General features: G+C 35.9%; 2 non-coding genes across 2 annotated transcripts; both read right to left on the reverse strand.

Annotated features, from left to right (window-relative positions):
• Positions 1 to 1754: 1754 nt before the first annotated feature.
• Positions 1755 to 1873, reverse strand: LOC121366985. The gene has a single exon (XR_005957275.1). It is a non-coding gene; the product is annotated as a 5S ribosomal RNA (ribosomal RNA).
• Positions 1874 to 5219: 3346 nt separating this feature from the next.
• LOC121366986 lies at positions 5220 to 5338 on the reverse strand. Its single transcript, XR_005957276.1, has one exon. It is a non-coding gene; the product is annotated as a 5S ribosomal RNA (ribosomal RNA).
• Between the last annotated feature and the right edge of the window lie 1259 nt (positions 5339 to 6597).

Genomic DNA, 6597 nt, shown 5'->3' on the forward strand with positions numbered 1-6597 from the left:
CTCTCTCTCTCTCTCTCTCTCTCTCTCTCTCTCTCTGCTGTGTGTGTGTGGTGTGTCTCTCTCTGTCTCTGTCTCTCAATATTAATATTAAATATTAATTGAACAACAGCACTATTTACATCCCGTACCTTCAATTGCAATGTCGTGGGGACATTGCCTGGGTTTGGGGGTAGCCCGTGTCCAGCCACATCGAACGACCCATCATATCTCAGACGAGCGCTGTATCCACTAAGCGATACGCCGCCTAACTATAATTACAATGACAGATAGATGACGTCACGCAATTGTTTGTCGTTTATTAACGAACTTTGACCTCCACAAAGTCAACAGGGATTTAGTGAATATATAGAGACTATTTCATGGGTTTTTTCAAATGGTATATGGAGAGATAGGAAGGTTCCCTTTAGAAATACAAGTAATGTTACGAATGGTGTTATTTTGGAGTAAACTGGTTAAAGGCGAAAATAAACTTAGAAGTATTTTATGTAAATTAATGTTTCCTTTAAACAGTGGTGAAAGAAATCAATTTAAATGGTTGAAATTCATAAAAAGTATTTCGATAACACGGGAGTGGGGTACATCTATACCAATCAAAATAATGATTTCAAATTGTATAAAACAAGAATTGAAACAAAACCTCTGCAATCAATTTATACAACAGTGATTCTCGGATATTACAAACTCTTCTAGGGGTCAATTTTATACATTATTTAAAACAGAATTTTTATTTCGAAACCTATTCGTCGAGATTATCGTACCAAAATAGATGCTTAATAACTAAATTGCGTACGTCAAATTTAAGATTACCAATCGAAACTGGCAGATGGCATAACATTCCTAGAGAAAACAGAATATGCAAACTTTCTAATACTGATATTGGAGATAAGTACCAGTATTTATTCAACTGTAAGAATGAAAACATTGAAAACATTATTAGAATAAAAATATATAAAACAATATATATAAAACGTTTTTAAAATGAAAGGTATGCTGTCATGTAATGCACCATTATTAGAAAAAAACTAGCTATATTTATTAAAACATTATCTAGTCTAGTGAGCTGACGTTTCGCCGCACCTTTTAGCCATTTTGTTTGCATATCTTGTGTTCTATGTTAATTGTAGATACTTCTATGTTGACGCCTGTTCTTGTCATGTGTGTTAATTATGTATTTGAAAATGTCCTCTTGTTACACATTATAATGTATCTGAGGTTTTTTTTTTAATAAATCTTGAAAAATAATTTTAAAAAACCCAACAACCACAAACAAAAAAACAACACCACCAACATATACACCACGCATATAAATACTACCACCCCTCATCCTTAAATTAAATAAGAAAACAATGGGAGTTAAGCTGCTAATTTCACAGTTAACGAGTAGCGTCTATGACTACCCTAGTTGCGCACAAAATTGAGTATTTTGTTTTTCTTTACAGGTACCCCATACATGTTTCAAGCACAAGGAATCTGGACACTGTGATACTAGATGAAATAAAATTTCTTTCAAAACATTGCCCAGATGATTTTTTTTCCAACAACAAACACACTAACACTATCACCAGTGACAGTGATTGCAGGGAAATGTATTCTGTAAATAAGTGTGTGCTCACTTCATTCTTACTCGGAGTGTACTTAAAAAACCACCCCATCCATAATAACAATAATAAAATCATTAAAAGACAAATAATAATAATAATAATAATAATAATAATAAAAATAATTATAATAAAAAAAAAAAAAAAAAAAAAAAGTGTCTACAGCACCCGGTGTTCCCAGGCGGTCACCCATCCAAGTACTAACCGGGCCCGACGTTGCTTAACTTCGGTGATCGGACGAGAACCGGTGCTTTCAACGTGGTATGGCCGTAGACAACAACTGTTTGAAAAATAGGGGTATACATACGTAATTTTCCGGAAGTCGATATATGGCCGTAGCTTTTTGTTTTGTTTTATTGTTGTGGAAAGACAGATCGAATGACTTATCGCCGGTGTTGTTTTTACATGCAATTTTAGTGAAGTTTTTTTTTAATCCACACAGTGATCTCCCTTGTGTATCGCGTAGAGAAAAAAGAGTCCACAAGACCGGCCTCGGTGTTGTCGTGGTTTAAGCCACTGGGCATAAGGTTGACAGATACAGGGCTCGGAGTACGGTACCAGCTCGCACCCGAAGTGAGGTTTAATGACTCAATTGGTAGGTGTAACACCACTACACCCACTTATCTCTGACTAACCACTAACAATTAACAAGTAACTCACTGTCCTGGACAGACAGCCCAGATAGCTGAGGTGTTTGCCCAGGACGGCGTGCTTGAACCTTAATTGGACGTAAGCACGAAAATAAGTAGAAATGAAATGAGTCCGCTGGGTTTTTGCCATATAATTATTGGAATATTGAAAAATAAATTATTAAGCTTAGTAATGGACAAGGAGGTATTATTTTTATATTTACATTTCGTTTCTAGCCAATGTAACACTCATTTGGCTGAGGAGCGTGGGACGTAGCCCAGTTGTAGACCGCTCGTTTGATGAGCCGTCGGTCTAGGATCGATCCCCTTCGGTGGGCCCATTGGGCTATCTCTCTTACCAGCCAGTGCGTCACGACTGGTATATCAAAAGCCGTGGTATGTGCTATCCTGTCTGTGGGTCGGTGCATATAACAGGTACATTATTAATAACAGAAAAAAAAATGTAGATCGCTTTCTAAGACTATGTGTCATAGAATTACCAAATGTTTGAGATCCAATAGCCGATGATTAATAAATCAATGTGCTCTAGTGGTGTCGTTGAACAAAACAAACTTTAAACTGTTTGGCTGTAAACGATATTTGGAGTTCATGTACCTACTAATGATACAGTAATAATGGCTCTGCGCCCGGCCCACACACACACACACACGCACGCTGTCAGGAACACGCGCACACAAACATATTATGGTAGGATGTTAAATGTAGTTAGTAAATTATGCTTTCTTAGGCATCAATATTCCACGATTGTAGAATACATACCAATTTACTAAAAATGTGGCATCACAGGTTATTGTGGAACCGGTTTTTTTTATGACTTTTAGTATTATCATTTCTTCTTCTTAATATTTTACTTTTTTAAATTACTATTATTATTATTATTAATATTTTTATTTACAATTGAACAATGTACATCCATTAAATAAAATATATTAAAACAATAAACACTCACATACAAGAACCGTTTACTAAGCTACCCTGTTCTATCACACTGATGTATACACTCGTATGTAAAAACAAAAGTTCAAAGTAAAAATGTGTTTGGTTTAACGACACCACTAGGGCACATAGATTCATTAATTATCGTCTAATGGATGACCGTCATTTCGTAACTAATTGTGAGATAAAACATGTCGCCTCTCTCTCTCTCTCTCTCTCTCTCTCTCTCTCTCTCTCTCTCTCTCTCTCTCTCTCTCTCTCTCTCCTCTCTCTCTCTCTCTCTCTCTCTCTCTCTCTCTCTCTCTCTCTGTGTGTGTGTGTGTGTGTGTGTGTCTCTCTCTGTCTCTGTCTCTCAATATTAATATTAATATTAATTGAACAACAGCACTATTTACATCCCGTACCTTCAATTGCAATGTCGTGGGACATTGCCTGGGTTTGGGGGTAGCCCGTGTCCAGCCACATCGAAACGACCCATCATATCTCAGACGAGCGCTGTATCCACTAAGCGATACGCCGCCTAACTATAATTACAATGACAGATAGATGACGTCACGCAATTGTTTGTCGTTTATTAACGAACTTTGACCTCCACAAAGTCAACAGGGATTTAGTGAAATATATAGAGACTATTTCATGGGTTTTTTTCAAATGGTATATGGAGAGAGATAGGAAGGTTCCCTTTAGAAATACAAGTAATGTTACGAATGGTGTTATTTTGGAGTAAACTGGTTAAAGGCGAAAATAAACTTAGAAGTATTTTATGTAAATTAATGTTTCCTTTAAACAGTGGTGAAAGAAATCAATTTAAATGGTTGAAATTCATAAAAAGTATTTCGATAACACGGGAGTGGGGTACATCTATACCAATCAAAATAATGATTTCAAATTGTATAAACAAGAATTGAAACAAAACCTCTGCAATCAATTTATACAACAGTGATTCTCGGATATTACAAACTCTTCTAGGGGTCAATTTTATACATTATTTAAAACAGAATTTTATTTCGAAACCTATTCGTCGAGATTATCGTACCAAAATAGATGCTTAATAACTAAATTGCGTACGTCAAATTTAAGATTACCAATCGAAACTGGCAGATGGCATAACATTCCTAGAGAAAACAGAATATGCAAACTTTCTAATACTGATATTGGAGATAAGTACCAGTATTTATTCAACTGTAAGAATGAAAACATTGAAAACATTAGAATAAAATATATAAAACAATATATATAAAACGTTTTTAAAATGAAAGGTATGCTGTCATGTAATGCACCATTATTAGAAAAAAACTAGCTATATTTATTAAAACATTATCTAGTCTAGTGAACTGACGTTTCGCCGCACCTTTTAGCCATTTTGTTTGCATATCTTGTGTTCTATGTTAATTGTAGATACTTCTATGTTGACGCCTGTTCTTGTCATGTGTGTTAATTATGTATTTGAAAATGTCCTCTTGTTACACATTATAATGTATCTGAGTATTTTTTTTTAATAAATCTTGAAAAATAATTTTAAAAAACCCAACAACCACAAACAAAAAAACAACACCACCAACATATACACCACGCATATAAATACTACCACCCCTCATCCTTAAAAATTAAATAAGAAAAACAATGGGGAGTTAAGCTGCTAATTTCACAGTTAACGAGTAGCGTCTATGACTACCCTAGTTGCGCACAAAATTGAGTATTTTGTTTTTCTTTACAGGTACCCGATACATGTTTTCAAGCACAAGGAATCTGGACACTGTGATACTAGATGAAATAAAATTTCTTTCAAAACATTGCCCAGATGATTTTTTTTTTCCAACAACAAACACACTAACACTATCACCAGTGACAGTGATTGCAGGGAAATGTATTCTGTAAATAAGTGTGTGCTCACTTCATTCTTACTCGGAGTGTACTTAAAAAAAACCACCCCATCCATAATAACAATAATAAAATCATTAAAAGACAAATAATAATAATAATAATAATAATAATAATAAAAATAATTATAATTAAAAAAAAAAAAAAAAAAAAGTGTCTACAGCACCCGGTGTTCCCAGGCGGTCACCCATCCAAGTACTAACCGGGCCCGACGTTGCTTAACTTCGGTGATCGGACGAGAACCGGTGCTTTCAACGTGGTATGGCCGTAGACAACAACTGTTGAAAAATAGGGGTATACATACGTAATTTTCCGGAAGTCGATATATGGCCGTAGCTTTTGTTTTGTTTTATTTGTTGGAAAGACAGATCGAATGACTTATCGCCGGTGTTGTTTACATGCATTTTAGTGAAGTTTTTTTTTAATCCACACAGTGATCTCCCTTGTGTATCGCGTAGAGAAAAAGAGTCCACAAGACCGGCCTCGGTGTTGTCGTGGTTAAGCCACTGGGCATAAGGTTGACAGATACAGGGCTCGGAGTACGGTACCAGCTCGCACCCGAAGTGAGGTTTAATGACTCAATTGGTAGGTGTGTAACACCACTACACCCACTTATCTCTGACTAACCACTAACAATTAACAAGTAACTCACTGTCCTGGACAGACAGCCCAGATAGCTGAGGTGTTTGCCCAGGACGGCGTGCTTGAACCTTAATTGGACGTAAGCACGAAAATAAGTAGAAATGAAATGAGTCCGCTGGTTTTTGCCATATAATTATTGGAATATTGAAATAAATTATTAAGCTTAGTAATGGACAAGGAGGTATTATTTTTATATTTACATTTCGTTTCTAGCCAATGTAACACTCATTTGGCTGAGGAGCGTGGGACGTAGCCCAGTTGTAGACCGCTCGTTTGATGAGCCGTCGGTCTAGGATCGATCCCCTTCGGTGGGCCCATTGGGCTATCTCTCTTACCAGCCAGTGCGTCACGACTGGTATATCAAAAGCCGTGGTATGTGCTATCCTGTCTGTGGGTCGGTGCATATAAAACAGGTACATTATTAATAACAGAAAAAAAAATGTAGATCGCTTTCTAAGACTATGTGTCATAATTACCAAATGTTTGAGATCCAATAGCCGATGATTAATAAATCAATGTGCTCTAGTGGTGTCGTTGAACAAAACAAACTTTAACTGTTTGGCTGTAACGATATTTGGAGTTCATGTACCTACTAATGATACAGTAATAATGGCTCTGCGCCCGGCCCACACACACACACACGCACGCTGTCAGGAACACGCGCACACAAACATATTATGGTAGGATGTTAAATGTAGTTAGTAAATTATGCTTTCTTAGGCATCAATATTCCACGATTGTAGAATACATACCAATTTACTAAAAATGTGGCATCACAGGTTATTGTGGAACCGGTTTTTTTTTATGACTTTTAGTATTATTATTTCTTCTTCTTAATATTTTACTTTTTTAAATTACTATTATTATTATTATTAATATTTTTATTTACT

The sequence above is a fragment of the Gigantopelta aegis genome, unplaced genomic scaffold (assembly GCF_016097555.1).
Source record: "Gigantopelta aegis isolate Gae_Host unplaced genomic scaffold, Gae_host_genome ctg8161_pilon_pilon, whole genome shotgun sequence".
NCBI classification, from domain to species: domain Eukaryota; kingdom Metazoa; phylum Mollusca; class Gastropoda; order Neomphalida; family Peltospiridae; genus Gigantopelta; species Gigantopelta aegis.